The sequence below is a fragment of the Rhineura floridana genome, chromosome 11 (genome assembly GCF_030035675.1).
Source record: "Rhineura floridana isolate rRhiFlo1 chromosome 11, rRhiFlo1.hap2, whole genome shotgun sequence".
In the NCBI taxonomy this organism is placed as follows: Eukaryota; Metazoa; Chordata; class Lepidosauria; order Squamata; family Rhineuridae; genus Rhineura; species Rhineura floridana.
In genome coordinates this window covers 51,035,123-51,054,030 of record NC_084490.1, presented here as the reverse complement: position 1 = coordinate 51,054,030, position 18,908 = coordinate 51,035,123, and the positions used below count along the sequence as shown (strand labels likewise).

The window sequence follows — 18,908 nt, the reverse complement described above, 5'->3', positions numbered from 1 at the left end:
TCAACATGAGCAAGAGCAAGAGTACAAAAGCCTCTACCAAGTTAGGAGTGCATTGCACTGGGCAGTGAGGCTAGTGGCTCCAATGTCAGTCAAGCAGTGAATCCACTCCGGATTTCAGTTTGAATGTTCGGACTAAAACCTGGAGCGGATTCACTGCCCCACTGACATCGGAGTCACCAACCTCCACTGGTGCTGGGGACAAGACTGTGGCAGTGAAAGGCACTAAGACAAATCCCTTTGTTGGTCACACTGCACTGGGTAAGCCCGGCTAGAAGCATTTAGGGGTCAGGACCTGCTCTGACCTATTGCCATGTATTCTTTGTTGATCTGGCTGTCCTGCATTTAATTCACTGAAGACTCACTCAGACTGGTTACTGCTTTCAGAAGCTGGGCACAGGAATAAGAAATTATGCCATCATTTGAATAGGTGCTGCCTGAACCCTTTCATAAATCCACACAATTCACAATAACAACACACCAATTTTGGCATATTAACAACAGGCTTTATTTCACACAAAAGCTCTTAATAGATATTCAACTGTTCAAGCTTAGCAAGACCTAGAAGTCAACAAGCACCTAACAACAAGATGACCTGTTGTAATCAAATATACCTGTGAGATGGAGGGATGGTTCACATATGAGCCAAGATCCGCATTAAAAATGCTGCTTTTTCCATTGCAGTTGATTTCGACAGCTCACATACTTCCGCCCTCTCTACGAATAAATTGGCTGTTTTTCTTTTTAGCATTCATATGCATGTGCGTTTATTGCTATCAGCGTTTTCTTGTTGCCGCACCCACACATTAGAATGTTAACTGCGGAGGCGGGGAAGGGGCGCCGTTTCCCTAAACGAAGGGAGGAATGGGTGCTTGAAAGAAGGGGAATCGCCTACAGCTGCCCCCTTCCCTGCGGTGCAGGCTTTCTCCCGTCCCCCCTGCTCCCACCTGTGGCTGTTAGGCTGTCCCTGTGTGAGACATGCCTCAGCATGCATTCTGGGAAATATTATAGCTCTCCATGAGCGGAGCAGATGCTGGGATGAGACGCCAAGGCAGCTCCCCTTTTCCCTGTGCTTTTGGGTGCTTATAAAGTACCCCAGCAGCGCCTTTGCCAGCCTCCTCTTGCCGTGGCTGCGTGCGCTCCAAGCCTGGGTGTAGCTCCAGCGAGCAACACGTAGCAGCTTGCGGACCGCCCCCCCTGCAGCTCAAGCGAGAGAGCCGGCCAAGGCTGAAGGGGAGTCTCCCTCTCTGGCAGTGGGGCAAGCAGGATTTCTCCAGGAAGGAATTTCCCGAGCTCCAGCTCTTCCCTGCTACCCTTGGGGAGTTGTTGGTGTTGCTGCAGAAGAGAGAGAATTAGATATTCTAGGGTGAATAATTTGGATGAATGCGATTTTGTTTAAAGGAGCGGGGGAGGAAATGTATTGGGGGGAAGCAGGAAAAAGCGGGAGAAAGGCAGGCAAGAGCAACCGGAAGTTTGCTTGTCAGCAGCGGGAAACAAATTGACGCCCATAGACAGTGCAAGGGGCAGAGTTAGGGAGGATCTAAAATGGCGACCAAACTGCGCAGACGAAAACAGCAAAGAAAAGCGACTACAAGGTACGTTGGCACCGAAAAGGGTGTGGATTTTTAAGCCAATTTTGGGTTTTTATCGCATCGATTTAATCCAGATTTAAAGGCAATAGCAGCTGAATGCACTCACTTTGGCAAAAATGTCAGGTAAACTGTGCAAATTAAAAGGATCTGCAAAAAGCACCAGATCCACATTATCCTGGCATGTGATCAGGCCCGAAATGAAGCATGCAATTACACATAGACACACCTCTTTCTTACAAACAGGCATGCCTGCAAAACAAGTCATCAGATGCACTTACAGCCCTTTCAAAGCCTCCATGCAGATGTACCCTAGATTAACCAGGCAAGTTAAATTATAAAATAAAATTGTATTTCCTTCTTCCCCTAATATCATTGTAGTACCTTTTCCTATTCACATCCAGTCCTGGATGTCTCTAGATAACACCACCAAACAGGCATAAACCAGGTAGAGAGATTTCATGTGAAAAGGGGGACAGTGAATGGGAGGGATTACTGAATCCTTGCCCCACTTGAACTCTCCCCCTTGTCTTTTTCTTTTCTTGGATGTGTTCTTTAAAATAATAATTAAAAAGGCCCGCTGGAGAAGAAAAGTTGGCTGGTGGGAGGCAATTTAAGGAGGATTCAGCCCTACCACTTTGCCTAATCCCTTTCAGTATGAAATTGCCACCCACACCTGCTTTATGCTTTTTTGGTTTGACCCACCATGTCACCAACCTGTCTCATTAACCCCACAGGGAAGCATGATGGGTGGGGGGAGGTCCCATAAAGACAGAACTATTGCCTCAGCACACACGCTCAGCAAAATTTCCAATCATCAGGCTCAAGTATTTCAGCAAAACGTCCTGAACCATCAGGCTCCTGTTAATTCAGGCAGCAGCAGTCTAGGCTCCATCAGGAAGGATGAGGGGTAGGAAGGAGTAGCAGCGATCCTGCCTGGTCGGGAAAGGGGAATGAAATGTCAGAGAGCAGCTGAGATGGTAGCAGGGGGTGCTCTTCTCATTTCTAGGAGCGCCTTGGGATTTCTCAGCTGCTTCTCTCGAAAACACAGTGGGGTTTTGTATTCTCCCTGCATGAATTCCAGTAATTGAATGCAAGGTTCTCTGAAGTGTGACACAGCAGGGGAAAGAACTACAAAGAAATTCTCAGCTGGAAGACCAAGAAGGGGAAAAAATGCTAAATGAGGCTGAAGGGGCAAGGGCCAAGATCAGTAAGAACTTCAGAATGAAAGGGAAGGTTCTTGAGCTGTGCCTGCAGTTCACTGAGAGTAGTCCTCTGTGTTGTCCTATTGTTTGTTTGTTTATATATTTATATGTAATTGACGTGCCAGAATGGCTTCTAAGTGATTGATTCCCAAGCACAAAATCAATTATAAAATCCATACATGATTAAAATACCCAATAAAATAATACCATCAAAACATTAAAAAATCCTATATTTAAAATATACAAGCCCATTAAAAAGCCTAACAATTAAAACAGTTAAAAAGCAATGAAAACAGTTGGGTTAGGAAAGCCAGATTCGAAGGAATGCTTGCCCAAACAGGTGTGTCTTCAAGAGCTGGGGGAATGCCAATATGGATTCCTATAGAACTGCACAGGCACCAGTTCCTTGCAAAGGACATTCTGGAATGCCCTGAAACACCTGGGGCAATGAATAGGCACTGTGGTTACCAGCTAACCAGGAAAACACATGCCTGGTCTGCTCCTGTGCCTTTAATGGTAGCTGGATATGGAGAAATCAACAGGTGGAGCATTTAATAACGTAGGGATTGCCAGTTGTGACCTGACACTCCTTCTCTGGCAGCCACAGGATCTCCCCCCCCCAATTTAGGCTTGAAATAAGCATTCCATTGAATTTGCAGCTGGTAGAATAGGTTGGGATACATGTGTGGTGCCCACCAGGGCCGACTTATCCGTTAGGCACAGTAGGCGCAGTGCCTAGGGCCCATGATACTTTTAGGGGCCCATGAAAATGTTTTAATTTATTTTAAAATCAGAAGGAAAAAAATGAACTTTTAGGGTTGAAGAAAATCTTTTAAAAAATTTCTCACATCAGAAAAAAATGAAATTTTTAGGGCCCATGAAAATCTATTAAATTTTGCCTAAAACAGAAAAAAATCAAATGTTGAAATATTTAAAGTTATATCAAAAATAAATTTTAATATTGATATTATTATGGTGGGAGGGGCCCACTAAGGCAAAAGTGCCTAGGGCCCACGAAAGTCATAATGCGGCCCTGGTGCGCACAACAGTTTATCTGGTTTGCAAATGTGCCCACGGGTCCAAGGCTGGCAACCCCTGGCAGAGGGAGAAATAAGTATTACCACCAGGGCCAGATTTATGTACAAGCTAAACAAGCTACAATTTAGGGCCTCACATTACGAGGGGGCTCGCATTAGAAAGAAAGGTCGGCTTTATTTTTTGTAAAGTTGGCAGTCTTGTTTGTAAGCAGTATTTCCACCCCACCTTTAAGGGCCAAAGCTCTCCCAAGAGAGATTATGTACAAACTTAAAACATAAAATACAGATAAAATTACTCCATTAAGATTATAAAACTAGAGCTGCAGCCTATTCTATATATAGTCAAGCACATCAAGTCCAATAAAACAATTCCAAACAATTTAAAGCCAAGAACAACAGAAGATCTAGCACATCATCTTTGACCAAAAGCATAAGGAGGCAAAACGGTTTTCAAGGCCTGAATATTATAAGTTGACAATTAATGCCCATGTGTTTTAAAAGCTGATAAGGAAGGGGCCACATGTATATCCATTGGGAGTAGAGTTACCAGGTCTCCGGTTTTTGGCCAGGGTCTCCGGTTTTTGGGGGGCCCCTCTGGCTCTCTGGCTAGCACCCCTTAATCTCTGGACTCTCAACTTCAATTAAAAAAAAAAGTTTCTAGGTGGTCTGGTTCCCGAGATATACACCAAAATGTCAGCCGCCCCCCGCAACTGTTTAATCTATTTAACTGATACGACGCTGAAGTTGGTTCCTAGTTCCCAGTTCCTTATTTGCTTGAAAGTTCAAAACACTAAAAAAGAAGAGTTGACAACTACAGCAACTTCAAACCAAACTTAACATGTCTCTGAACCCCAAAATATATGTTGGGGTACCCTGTATGATATATCACTGCGATCGGGGGACTCTCCCCATCAAGAATACAGGCGGGCCCCGCTTATACAGAAGGTTCCGTTCTGGACCCTCTCCGTAAAGCGGAAATCACCATAAAGTGGAACCCCATTGAGTATAATGGGGAGCGTCACGTGAAAATGACTTGAAAATGCAGCAAAATTGGCTTTAAAATGGGGAATGAAAGCCGTCGCATTAGCAGAACGCCGGGAAATGAAGCGCCGGGAAGCGGGGCCCTACTGTAACAATACATTTATGCAATCAAAATCATCAGGCTTCTGATATTATCATAAATACATAATGATATAAAATCATAAAAAATAAGTAACTGGGGGTGCCCACCCCAAACTCTGTTCTGGGACAGGACAAATCATATACCCCAGGAAAGAGGAGGGTGTCCTCTACGAGATGCCACTGCATCCTGCCTGGCGCAGAGCTTCTGCTGGGCGCAGGGCACGGGGGAGGGCATCTATGCAAAATCAAAGCAGACCAAAACATACAGGAAAAAATAAGTAACTGGGGGGGCTCACCCCAAAATCTGCTCTGGACCAGGACAAATCATATACCCCAGGAAAGGGGAGGGTGTCCTCTACGAGATGCCACTGTGTCCTGCCTGGCCTAGAGCTTCTGCTGGGCACAGGGCACGGAGGAGGACATCAATGCAAAATCAAAATGGACAAAAACACGTAGAAAAAAATAAGTAACTGGGGGTGCCCACCCCAAAATCTGCTCTGGAACAGCACAAATCATATACCCCAGGAAAGGGGAGGGTGTCCTCTATGAGATGCCACTGCGTCTCTCCTGGCCCAGAGCTTCTGCTGGGCGCAGGGCACGGAGAAGGGCATCTATGCAAAATCAAAGCAGACCAAAACATACAGGAAAAATAAGTAACTGGGGGTGCCCACCCCAAAATCTGCTCTGGGCCAGGACAAATCATATACCCCAGGAAAGGGGAGGGTGTCCTCTACAAGATGCCAGTGCATCCCATCTGGCCCAGAGCTTCTGCTGGGCACTGGGCACGCACGGGTGCATCAATGCAAAATCAAAATGGACAAAAACACGTAGAAAAAAATAAGTAACTGGGGGTGCCCACCCCAAAATCTGCTCTGGAACAGCACAAATCATACACCCCATTAAAGGGGAGGGTGTCTTCTATGAGATGCCACTGTGTCCTGCCTGGCCCAGAGCTTCTGCTGGGCGCAGGGGAAGGATGAGAGCATCTATGCGGACAGAAAGGGTAGAGAATCTTCTTACTCTTACTCATTTCTCAGACCTCTTTCTGAACTGAAGGGTCAAATCTGTAAAGAAGTTTGGAGCAGCCACATTAAAAGATAAGGGCAGGGCATTCCAGGCAGGGGGTTGCCAACCCTGCTTGGATATGGATGTCTTTGCAGAGGATCCATAGTCAAGCTTTACCAACAGCACAATCCAAACTATATCTACTCAGAAGTAAGTGTTGAGTTCTATGGGGGCTTAATCCCTTAGTATGTGTGTTTAGAATTGCAGCCTTCAGGGGCATCCATCTTTACTCCTGAATGCTCCCATCTAACATCTCCATAACACTAGGCTCCTTTCTTCCTACAGTGACCTTCTGGTGACTGGCCTGGCCTGGCCTGGCCTGGCAGCACTTAAACCCTTCTTGCCAAAAGCAAGTAGGCTAGATTAAATGTTCCCTATCCAGGCTCCATCTTTTAGCTAAGATGTCTAGCTTAATTTCCAGTCAGATATTTTTTTTAATTGCACGCTCCAAGCAACTGTGATTGATGCTTAATGTATCATGCTTAATGACATCACTTGGTGTTGACCATTGAACCGCACTGTCACTGAGTCTGTTTTCCATCAGGTCTGAAAAACTGTAACTAGGGGGAGTTATGTCTTTGCCCAGTCTGGGAACGGACTGCCAAGGCCGTTGCTATGGTAACCATCACGATAGACTGGGAAAAGTTCTAGCAGCTATCTGTGTTAAGCTGTGTCTTCTGTGGTATTGCCTCTGAACTGAGACGTTCTCTTCTGTGTTTACCTTTGGAGAGAGATGTACCAGAGGGGGGGTGACTGAAGAAACTCTACATGTATTTACTCTTAAGCCTTTGGCCATAATGTCTTAATAAAGACTCTTAACATGCTCTAATGCTCTGAAGAAGTTTCTTGCTCAACTTAACTCCAACGTAATGTATGCTGTTTCACGCAACAACGCACACACATCAACACTTGGGCCCGCCCCATGACATCACTTGGGCCCGCCCCATGACATCACTTGGGTCCACCCCTAAAATCTCAGGTTTTGGGATGCTTCTGACCTGGCAACCCTAATTGGGAGAGAAGGCTCTCAGTCCCTTCAGGCTGGTGGTTTTTTGCAAGTGTGTTCTGTGACATGTCATTGACACAAGAATAGTGCATTAGTGATGGATTGACATTGGCCATTCAACTGTATTAGTTCTGTGATGCTTCCCCAATGTTACCATAGTATTTTCGTTTAGAGGGGCACTTTTGTACTATAGCACAACAAAAGCCAAACAAAAAGCCCCCAGAACATAAAGTCTACAGTAAAAAAGTTACAAGATTTCAGCAGGAAGTTAAGGGACGTGCACCAATTGGAAACTAAGCAGTATATCTACCCTGAAACTTTTGCAGGCCACCCCAGTACTATCAGGAGCACAAATCATCATGAATGTACAATAAAAAGGATATCCGGAGGGAACCACAGTCTCTGTTAGGAACCTCTTCCCTTCCCAGAAACAAATTTAGAAAATGGGGTAGTTTCTGAGCATACTAGCAAAACTATTCTTTAGGGTTTATAAAGAGGGTAAAAATAGATGGCTGGGATCCTCTGTGCCTGAAAGTCAATGTCCTTCTTACGTAAAAAAAAGAAAAAAAGGGGGGGGGTAAATCTTGCAGCATCATAAGGAATAGGGATGAAACTCTTATTCTCAAACCCATCTTTGCTGAGGTAATATAACTTCAGGAAAAGGGAATATTCATAGGGGAGAATCAGAGAGCAGGGGAACTTAATCCTTGGTACCCCGCCTTGCAGTTTCCCCCTTAGCCATTCCCATCACCCAGTGGGACGTATTTTCCAGTCTTGGGGCTGGGCATTAAAAACAGCTTGGGGGCATTTACAGAAGAGAATTTCCTGCCCTGGGTTGGGAGCCCCATGTTTTCCTCTTAACATGCAGTTCTGACCTAACAGCGCACCTTAGCTTTATAAAACTATTTAACCAGTGGTAGCTCGATTCCGCTACTGGTGGCAAAAGTTTAGTTTTCACTGGGATGGTAAACCTGTGTCTGACCAGCATCATTTCAGACTGCAGGGGTGGGGGTTCACATCATGGAGTATTACTCCATGCAAAAAATTAAATTAATTTTTTTTAAAAATCCCTCTGCACTAAAGAAAACTACCATGCCTAAACTGGAGTCCTTCTTACTAAAATCGAGTTTTCTATGTGGTGGGATTTTGTTTTTGTACAGAGGAACACTGACAGTGCAATCCACTACATGTCTACTCAGAAGTAAGTCCTATAGAGTTCAGTGACGTTTATTCCCAGGTAAGTAGATGTAGGATTGCAGTCTGAATCATGCGAGCCTCCGCCTGGGGGGGGGGAGGAGAGGGTAAGTAGAAGCCTCACTTTAGTCTCTGGCTTCTAACATTTCACTGAAGAAATTTGGGATTGGTGCGAGTCCTCTCGAGAACTACATTTCCCAACATGCTCCACTGTCTTCTGGTGATGATGTATTTGGAGAGGCGGTGCTGCAAAAGCTCCTTGCTGTGTTGTCAGCTCTTGGGAAGAGAAGCCTAAACTGCGGGGGGCTTTAAGGGAAGATCTCCCCCCGGCAATCCAGATCGGGGGGCCACGAAGGAAGTCGTACTGCTGTCCGCTTTGCAAGGTAAGTGACATGCACGGGGGAAGGGGGAGAGAAGAGGATTCAGACTCTTCCAGGCTCGAAGCTAGTCAAAAACACAGCGGGGGGGGCGGGGTTGTATATATGTGTCTGTGTTGTGTAGTAAACATATCAGGAAAGGAAAGGCCAGCCAAGAAAGGAAAGCTTAAAATCTGGGCCCGGAGGGAAAGCAAAGCATCTGGGAGGGAAGGGATGCAAAGATGTGGTAAGGGGAGGGGAGCATGCATAATTGTATCGGAGAAAGGGTGCATGGGGTAAGAACAGCCGTTGTGTGGGGATTTGTGTTTGCTGTTAAGGGAGACAGAGTACGTGTGAATGCTTTGGAACATTGCAAATTTGGGCTGGGGAGGAGAACTGCAGAATGTAGAAGTCGGGAGTAAAGTGCCTGCTTCCCCCAGCCCTCACGTCCCAACTGTTGGGCCTAGTTGTCTGAGAGAATGTATACAGAAAAGTCTAGATTGTAATCAAAGACAAAGGGGGCTAAAAATGCGTGTGGAGGATGCATACATACCTTTTTCTGGATGTCAGAGCCCATGATGTATTCAAGAACCCAGGAATTGTGACTCAATTTTGCATAAAACTCATGCATTGCCATTTGTTGCTGTGTTTTAGTATGTGCACCTGTTTGACTTAAGCCTGCAGAACAGTCAAGAATAGTGAGGATCGTCAATAAAGTGCAAGGGATTGGGACAGCAAAAGGAGAGAGAACCTCTCCATGTGCTTGGGGGGAAAAAGTTTCACTGAGGTCACATCCAGACCATACATTTAAAGCACTCTTATACCACTGTTTAACAGTTGTGGCTTCCCCCAAGGAATCCTGGGAACTGTAAATTAAGGGTGCTGAGAGTTATTAGGAGACCCCTTAGAGAGCTACAATTCTGTGATTGGTATATATAATGTGGATGTGACCAGAGTAGCTGTAGGAACAGGAAGTGAGGACATCCCATGTTGTATTACAGGGTTTTTTCAAAACGTGTGTGTGTGTGTGAGTGAGTGAGTGAGAGAGAACACAAAAATGTGTGCAGCTCTCTGTGACACTATCTATGTGGGAGGGGTATATGTGACTTCCTTGGAACACCCAAGTATTATTTGCATAAGAGGAGCACAGCACTCCTCCCCTTTGATATCTTTTTTGGTGTCTCTAATATCATGTCTGCTTGGATGGCTTTAAAAGAAGATTAGACAAATTCATGGAGGACAGGGCTATCAATGGCTACTAGCCATGATGGCTGTGCTCTGCCACCCTAGTCAGAGGCAGCATGCTTCTGAAAACCAGTTGCCGGAAGCCTCAGGAGGGGAGAGTGTTCTTGCACTCGGGTCCTGCTTGCGGGCTTCCCCCAGGCACCTGGTTGGCCACTGTGAGAACAGGATGCTGGACTAGATGGGCCACTGGCCTGATCCAGCAGGCTCTTCTTATGTTCTTATGTTCTTATGAAGGGGCCAGCTCCATTAGCCTAGCTGCCTCATATAGGTTTGTCCATCAGGCTTCAAACCTGCTGACCTCAAGGGATGGATCTGAACTGGCAGTCTCAAGGCAAAATCCCTCCCACCCTGACACTCATGTATTGATGATGCCTATAGTCAAAACCTCCCATGGTGCTGTGGATAAAGTTAAATAGTGTCCCTGGGCAGTGTGCCTCCCTTCCCATTGTGCTTTTCTGCAGTAGAACACAGTGAGACATCTTTGGCGGTGCATAATGGACTCATGTCATCTATGTGAGTGTAGGCCAGGAGAATCTATAGGCCAGCACTGAGAGGATTAAGAGGCTGTGGTTTGGGAGGAAGAGGCTGACCAAAACAAATTGGAGTCTATCTGCAAAACAATGAGCAATAAAGGAGGAGGAAAATGAAATGGACTGCCTCCAAGTCAATTCCGACTTATGGCGACCCTACGAATAGGGATTTCATGGTAAGCGGTATTCAGAGGTGATTTACCATTGCCTTCCTCTGAGGCTGAGAGGCAGTGACTGGCCCAAGGTCACCCAGTGAGCTTCATGATTGTGTGGGGATTCAAACCCTGGTCTTCCAGTGTCATAGTCCAACACTAACCACTACACTACACTGGCTCTCAAAGGAGGAGGAAGGGAAGCATTAATGAAACTGCAGGGGATTCTCACTGCAAATTTATGTCTGCTTAGCTGGATTTTCTGTTCAAAGAAAGGCAGGGAAAAGTTGGCTATATATGGCAGAAAGGTTATTTTGGGAACTATTTGCGAGAGTTTCGTAAACAAGACACTGGTCACAATTGTTATTTCTCTGCCCTCCTTGGATCATCCCTCAGCTGAAACACTGCATGCAGTTTTCAAACCACTTTGTTTATATTATTTATTTTATTTATTTATTTAGTTTAATTTATATACCGCCCTAAGCCCGAAGGCTCTCTGGGCGGTGTACAAAAAGATAAAAACAAGCACAATATATAAATACAATAAATACAATAAATCAAAAAAACAAAACAAACAAACAATAATGAACCAAACAACATCCAAAATACGGAAATATGAGGGATAGATTTGAGCAAAGACTGGGTCTCCCATTCAAAAAAAAAAATTAATCAAAAATTGTTATTTCCGCAGTCACTTTGGCTGTATCTGGTCATGCAGCAGAATGAGATGGCAGACAATATACTGTGGCAGGCTGCAGGAAAGCAGATCACTTTTTGCATGCTCACTTACGTAAAAATCTAAAGGGCCTTAGCTCAGTGGTAGAGCATCAGCTTTGCATGCATGCAGGCGATCCCAGGGTCAATCCCCGGTATCTCGAGGTAGTGCTGGGAATGTCCCCTATGTGAGGCCTTGGAGAGCTGCATAAGATTGCTTCCTAAATTCCTAAAAACAAAAAGCTTCCATGCAAGTCCCATCAGAGACTGGGTTGGGCTAGAAACATTTCCCGATACACTAGTTGCTCACTTGTAAGGCTGTATGTTGAGGAGCATTCAAAAATGGCACAACCCCACCCTCCCTGCAGCCCAAAATGGTACAGTCTGCTGTGATTATTATGTGAAGAAGGATAAACTGCCCTGTGATTACTACGAAATGAAAGGCAGCATATGCATTCGATTGATAAATACATCCTCAAAATTCTGCCCCTGAACTGGATAACTAGAGTTATACTGTGAAAAGGTCATTTAGAAAGAGCCAAACCAAAGTCCAAAGAGAGCAACCATGATCACAAGTGATGCTGTAGTTAAAAAAAAATAAAAATCACAAGCCAGTAGAGTAGGAAGAGTCCTCAGTAGTTCAGCCCTACAGCATGCTTTGCAAGGAGGAGAAAAACAAATAAGCATAACTACTACACCATGCATGAGTTGTGAATGGGCAGAGGTGGTGACAGGACAAGGGAGTGAAGGCACAGGAATACATGACACAGATGCACATTGACTCACACCATTGGTCCATCTAGTACTGCCTTGTCTACTCTGACTTGCAGTGTGGCTGTCTAGGATTTCTCCAAGTTCTGCCACCTGAACGTTTTACACTGGAGATTGAACATGGGATCTTCTGCATGCCAAGCATGTGCTCTGTCACTGAACCAAGTTAAGCAATGATCAGTCTGGGCTTCTACATTGCACACCATAGCCAAACTCTGGTTAAAGAGAGCTTTAAACTGAGTTAAGCTGGTACTTACTGTTTCAGTTCCCTTAAGAACATAATAAGAGCCCTGCTAGAACCACCAAAGGCTTAGTTAGTCCAGGTGGTGGCCAACCAGATGCCTCCGAGAAGCCTGCAAGCTGGACATGAGCACAAAAGACCTCTCTTGTGGTTGGTTCCCAGAGGCTGGTATTCAGAGGCATGCTGCCTCTGATCCTGGAGGTGGCATATAGGTATCATGACCAGTAGCCATGATTGCTTTTTCCCATTAATTTGTCTAATCCCCATCACCACATCATGTAATAGCAAATTCCATAGTTCAGCTATGTGCTACGTGACGAAGTACTTCACCTTGTCTTTCCTGAAACAGAGAGGGAGAAAAAAATTCTAGCCACTTTTCCCACACCATGTATAATTTTATGCACCGCTATCACATCCCCCTTCCTTGCCTTTTTTCTAAAACTAAAAAGGTCCAGACACGGTAACCTTTTTCCATAGCTGAGATTCTCCAGATCTTTGATCACTTGAATTGCCCTTTTCTGCACTTTCTCCAACTCTACAACACCCTTTCTGAGGTGTGGTGACCAGAACTATTCAAGATTTGTATAAAGGCATTATGATATTGGCAATTTTATTTTCAATCTCTTTCACAATCAACAATAGTGGAATTTGCTTTTTTCACAGCTGCCACACAATGATGTGATTCATACATAATGCTAAAACATGGTTTATTAAACTAAGGTTTATTAATTCATGGTTTATTTGGCCCTGCTCAGCAGCTTAACTATGGTTTGTTTACTGCCAACAAACCACAATATCAATCCATAGTTTGGATTGTGAACATTGATCTGCTTTAACTATGGCTTTGTGTTGCATGCAACCCCAGCACCCTTCCTTAACCATGGTTTGTGTGGCCATTCCACACCATCCTACCACAGATGCTCACCAAGCTACAAAGATATAAGGCAAGAGTAGATGGAAAACAAATCAAATTTTGGAGAAATAAACCATGGTTTGTATGATTGTCTGTGTGACAACTTGCCGTTAACTCATGGCTTGTTAAAACAAACCATGGCTTAGCACAGGTGTGGGAAACCTTTGGTCCTCCATATGACATTGAACTACAACTCCCATAAGCCACACAAAGCATGCCCAATAGCCAGGGATGATGGGAGTTGTAGTTCAGCAACATCTGAAGGGCCACAGGTTCCCCACACCTGGCTTAGCATCATTATATTGCTGCAATAATATGGTCAATTTTTTAAATGAAGCCACTTTTTAAAAAAGCAACAACCCATATTGTTTGTTCATGAAATTGGTAACCTGGCTTTCAGATAACATGTCCAAGGCTAATTAAAATTGCATACAACAGTTTTATGTCAATACAAAATATTCTAATCCTTAACTGAAGCTGTTGAACTACCTCCTTCAAACAAAAACTTGGAGTTAAGAAGTCAAAGATGGTTCTTGCTTAATATTATTTACTTAGCAAATAAAGACTTTAGATTTGGAGGTTTCAGTTTCTGGCTGAAGTAAACTGCCCAATAGTCAAGTCTCAATAGTCTTTTGTTGGAGTTAGCTGAAACACAAGTTGCAAGCTGTTCTTTCAGTGTTTACACAATTTGCAGTAGGGAGCCCAATAACTCTGCAGGGTTGTAAACCAGTCATTCTGGCCTGCGGTTCTACACAGGGGGCTGTCAAAACTAGTCTGTCCCTCCCCAAGATGAAGGTATGAGAACAATGATCTGCATTTGCTTTGAAATTTACATTAGCAGAGTTAGAAAAAGCAGAAACTCTTCCATTTGTTGCTACCTTTTGTGGGGAGGGGATGGGGTGGATACACTGATGCCCAGTCCTAGATACATTAAAGTCTAGGATTTCTCCACTGATGTCCATGAGCAGTTCTCATCTCTGGGGAGATTTAAAAATAGCTTCTTGGCATGAATAGGGAAGTGACCTATCCAGACTGGTTCGTTCTGCCCTTTATACAGTATGTACCTATGTGTCCCTGTCATCCTTTTTCAGCCAGTTCATTCTATCCTTCTGCCGCTCTCACCCAGTCTCTTAATATTTCACACCATTTATTTATTATGGGTCTGTTTGGGTTTTTTTCCTCCTTAGATATTTGTCCCTGCAACCTTTTTGCAGTTGTGTGTATCTTGGGATTACCCAAGTCTGCTAATACCTCTTGTGTGTGGATGGTGCAGGAAGACTCAATTCAGTGTTTGCTATACAAAGTTTTAGGAGGACCTCACTTGCCAACACAGGCCACATCCACACCATACAATCTGAGAAACTGAGGCAGATAGTAGTGATGAGAGATGAAGTCCTAGGCTTAATAGACAAAATAAAAACTGACAAATTGCTGGGTCTGAGTGGCATCTGAGAGTTCTCAAAGAACTCAAATATGTGATTTTTGTCTTCTTACAAAAATATGTAACGTGTCCCTCAGAATCACTTCCATATCTGAGAACTTGTAAGTGGCCAATGTAATGCCAATCTTTAAGAAGGGATCTGAGGGAATCCCCAAAATTACAGGCAGGTTAGGTTAATGTCTGCCCCAGGAAAACTGGTAGAAAGTATTGTTAAAGATAAAATAACCAAGCATATAGAAGGGTGACCCTTGCTGAATAGAGGTGATCTGGTTGACATAGGGTACTTGGACTTTCAAAAAGCTTTTGACAAGGTACCTCACTACAGGGTTTATTCTAACCTTTTTTTCCTACTGCACAAGCAGCCAGCATACCTCCAAACTAATCAAGTAATTAGTCCCTATTAGCATGGCTTTTTTTGTGACAGCATTCACTGGTACAGAGTCCTGACACCTCTTGTTTTTGCTGTCCATGCCAACCATTTTGTGGTGGTACCCATGGCACTTTTATCAAGATACTGGCATCTCTTTTTTTAAGCAAAAAAGCACTGTACAGTATAAGGTAATGAAGTAGTATAAGGCAATGAAGATTTGAAAGGAACTAATATTTTTCTTCATCTACTATTTCTTTTGAACTTTTCTCATCTATTCCTTTTTCAGAAACCACCTAGCTCCTTATTAAACCTCATATGCCCAACTGCACAAAAACATATTTAATGCTTTTTTTTGACACTGCACAAGATGTGTCTAGCTGAATGTTAAGAATAAATGGACAGTTTTCCCAACGGAGGGCTGTAGAAAGTAGAGTCCCTCAAGGATGAGTATTGGGACCTGTGCTTTTTAACTTGTTCATAAATGATCTAGAGTTAGAGGTGAGCAGTGAGGTGGCCAAGTTTGCTGATAACACAAAATTGTTCAGGATTGTTAAAACAAAAAGGGATTGCAAAAAGCTCTAAAAGGATCTCCCAAACTGAGGGAATGGGTGGTAAAATGGCAAATGCAATTCAATGTAAACAAGTGTAAAGTTATGCATATTGGGAGCAAAAATTTTTTAATTTCATGTATATGCTCATGGGGTCTCACTAGCAGTGACTGACCAAGAATGAGACCCTGGGGTGAAAATGTGTTGACCCAGTGTGCTGCATCTGGGAAAAAGGCAAATTCTATGCTAGGGATCATTAGGAAAGGTATTGAAAATAAAACTGCCGATATCATAATGTTGTTATATAAAACTATGGTGTAGCCGCACTTGGAATGCTATGTACAGTTTTGGTCACATCACCTCAAAAAGGATATCGTAGAGCTGGAAAAGGTTCAGAAAAGGGCAACCAAAATGATCAAGGGGATGGAGCAACTCCCCCAGGAGGAAGGTTGCAGCATTTGGGGCTTTATACAGGCATACCCCGCTTAAAGTCGCTTCACTTAAAGTTGCCTCGCTATAACATACATGCTCCATACTCCCCCATACCCCAGTTTAACGTACGTGCTTCGCAATAACGGACACTTAATGGCATCATGCCGCTGCCATCTAGTGGCGATTGCAGTGCAGTACATGCATAGATAATTGCTTCACTTTAAGTACATTTTCACTTTACATACACGGTCCGGTCCCATTGCGTATGTTAAAGCGGGGTATGCCTGTAGTTTAGAGAAAAGGCAGATAACAGGCGACATGATAGAAGTGTATTCAATTAAGCATGGTGCGGAGAAAGTGGATAGAGAAAAGTTTTTCTCCCTCTCTCATAACACTAGAGCTTGTGAAAACTGAATGTTGGAAGATTCAGGATAGACAAAAGGAAGTACTTCTTCAGGTAGTACGTAGTTAAACTATGGAATTCACTACACAAGAGGCAGTGATGGCCACCAACTTGGATGGCTTTAAAAGAGGATTAGACAAATCCATGGAGGATAAAGCTATCAGTGGCTACTAGCCATGATGGCTATGCTCTGCCTCCATCGTCAGAGGCAGTATGCTTCTGAATACCAGTTGCTGCAAACTGTAGGAGGGGAAAGTGCTATTGCGCTCAGGCCCTGCTTGCAGGCTTCCCTTGGGCATCTGGTTGGCCATTGTGAGAACAGGATGCTAGGCTAGATGGGCCACAGGCCCAATCTAGCAGGCTTTTCTTGTTCTTAAAGCAGTATTATACCACTTAAATAGTCATGGCTTGCACCAAAGAATCCTGGGAATTGTAGTTCTTAAAGGGTGATGAGAGTTGTTAGGAGAACCTTTTCCCCTTCACAGAGCTACAATTCCCAGAGTTCTCAGGGAAGAGGGACTGATTGTTAAACCACCCTGAAGACTGTGTCATCCTGCTTTCAATGTATGGTGTAGATGTGGCCTCATGTGATTAAGGATGCAAATGTATACACACTTCTGTTGTTCCCATTGAACTGAATAAGACTTACTTCTGAGTATACATGTGTGGGATTGCACTGTAAACAGGTATCTGTGCTAGCTGTGCATGCCAAAGACACATTGATAACTTCATTATAGTTATTACGAGGCATAAAAAGCAGCCACTTAGCAAAAAAAATATTTTCTAGCTATTTTAGAATTTCATACAAAATTCTCCCTCTCCCCCCCTCTCTCCCCCTCTGAGACACACACAACATATGAACAAATAAGTATAAATATGTATATATTGAAAAATTGCTTAGATTCAATGTTGCCTGTCATCATTTTATGCTTCAGTACATAGTTAATAAATTCCATGTCTCATCGGTCCTTGCAGTTCCCTGATTAATGTAATTTAAGACAGGAGTTCATTCATCAGACATGCTACTCTGGTGCCAGCTGTTTGTTATTTTTTTCTCACTTGTGCTGTATATACAGCCAGCTTTGCCATTCGAATGATATAAGACTTTTTCTTAACCATTCTTTCTTAGATGGAATTAACTTCACATATAGACCTGACTGTTTCTAGCATGACTGTTTATTTATACCTTGCAAGCAACACAAGCTTGAAAAATTAACCACAACAAATACAATATACTGGAGTTTTGTTTGCTTTTGTTTTGCAGTCTAAATATGAACATATTGAGAAGTGGGTTGTTAAATCTTACTGAGAGTCTTGCTTCCCTTCTCCCTGCCCCAAAATGAAATCTGAATTTGAGCCCACCTCTAGCTTAGAAGAATATAACAGCCTGATGGATCAGGCCAGTCTCCCAATGTCTTATGGCAGTCCTTTATGTCCTAGAACAGGAATGGTGGAACCTATGGCCCTCCAGATGCCATCTTCTGTGACCTTTGGCCATATGGCTGGAGCTAATAGGATTTGGGAGTCCAACAGCATCCGGAAGTCCACAGGTTCTCCATCCCTGCCCTAGAGGAAAAGGGAAAAGCCAAGATAGTGAGTATTGATTCTTCAGATGCTCTAGCGTTCCAAATATGAGCTGAGCTCTTTCCTGTGGCCTGCAATGGTAAACCACCTCTGAATACCTCTTACCATGAAAACCCTATGAATATATATAAAAAAAGATTCATAGGGTCGCCATAAGTCATAATTGACTTGAAGGCATATCGTAATCGACTTGAAAGTATATAACAACAACAACATTTCATTTGATAAATAGGCAACATCAGTAGGCGTACTGGGCATAAAGGCATGTAACAAGAAGGAAGGCATGAGTGGCATTAATTAGATGCTGCTTCCACTCCCTAAATCTCAGTTCAGCCCATACGATTTGGCTTATATGTTTCCTAAAAATTGCACTATGGACAGACCTATAAATTATATTGCACAACCAACTAGTCCTGATTTCCAAATCTCTTATAATCACCATCACTGCACCAGATGTAAAGAGGCCTGTAAGACATATTTGTTTTAATGCAAAAGGTACCATATAGACTTGTGTCATATTCATCATCTCATTTCATTTATTATCATTTAGGATCATAGGAAGCTGTCTTAATGCCCATTCAGACCATTGATCCATCTAGCTCAGGACTGTCCACACAGCCTCGCAGCAGTTTTTTTAGAGTTTTACACAGGAGTCTTTCCTAGCCCTACCAGCAGATGCCACGGATTTATCCTAGGACCTTTCGCATGCAAAACAAGTGATCTACTGCTCCTTCCTCTGAAGGAGGAAGTTTCTTTCCAAAGATTCCTGCTAGATTCCAGAACTACAGAAGGAGTTGGCAAACCAGGGGTGCGTGGGGCTCACAGAGTGCAGAAAGTGGGTACAGGATAGGGAGCTGGATGGCTAAATCAGGTGTAGCCACCTGTGGGCTACAATTTCCATTAGCCCTAATAGCATGGCTAATGATGGGGGATGATGGGAGCTGTAGTCCATCTGGAGGGCCATTGATTCCCCACCTTTCTTCTACATAGTGC

General features: G+C 43.7%; 1 protein-coding gene across 9 annotated transcripts in view; it reads left to right on the top strand.

Annotated features, from left to right (window-relative positions):
• Positions 1-1,267: 1,267 nt before the first annotated feature.
• Positions 1,268-18,908, top strand: part of ORMDL3 (ORMDL sphingolipid biosynthesis regulator 3) — a 44,548-nt gene continuing 26,907 nt past the window's right edge. For 2 of the 9 annotated variants that reach the window (XM_061588934.1, XM_061588930.1), the window contains exons 1-2: positions 1,268-1,592; positions 8,182-8,222. The gene's annotated coding sequence lies outside the window, so the exon portion shown is untranslated. Of the gene's footprint in view, positions 1,593-8,181; positions 8,259-8,486; positions 8,599-13,910; positions 13,933-17,771; positions 17,925-18,908 lie in introns of those variants that run through there. The other 7 variants (XM_061588929.1, XM_061588928.1, XM_061588926.1 and 4 more) reach the window with 5 other exon arrangements.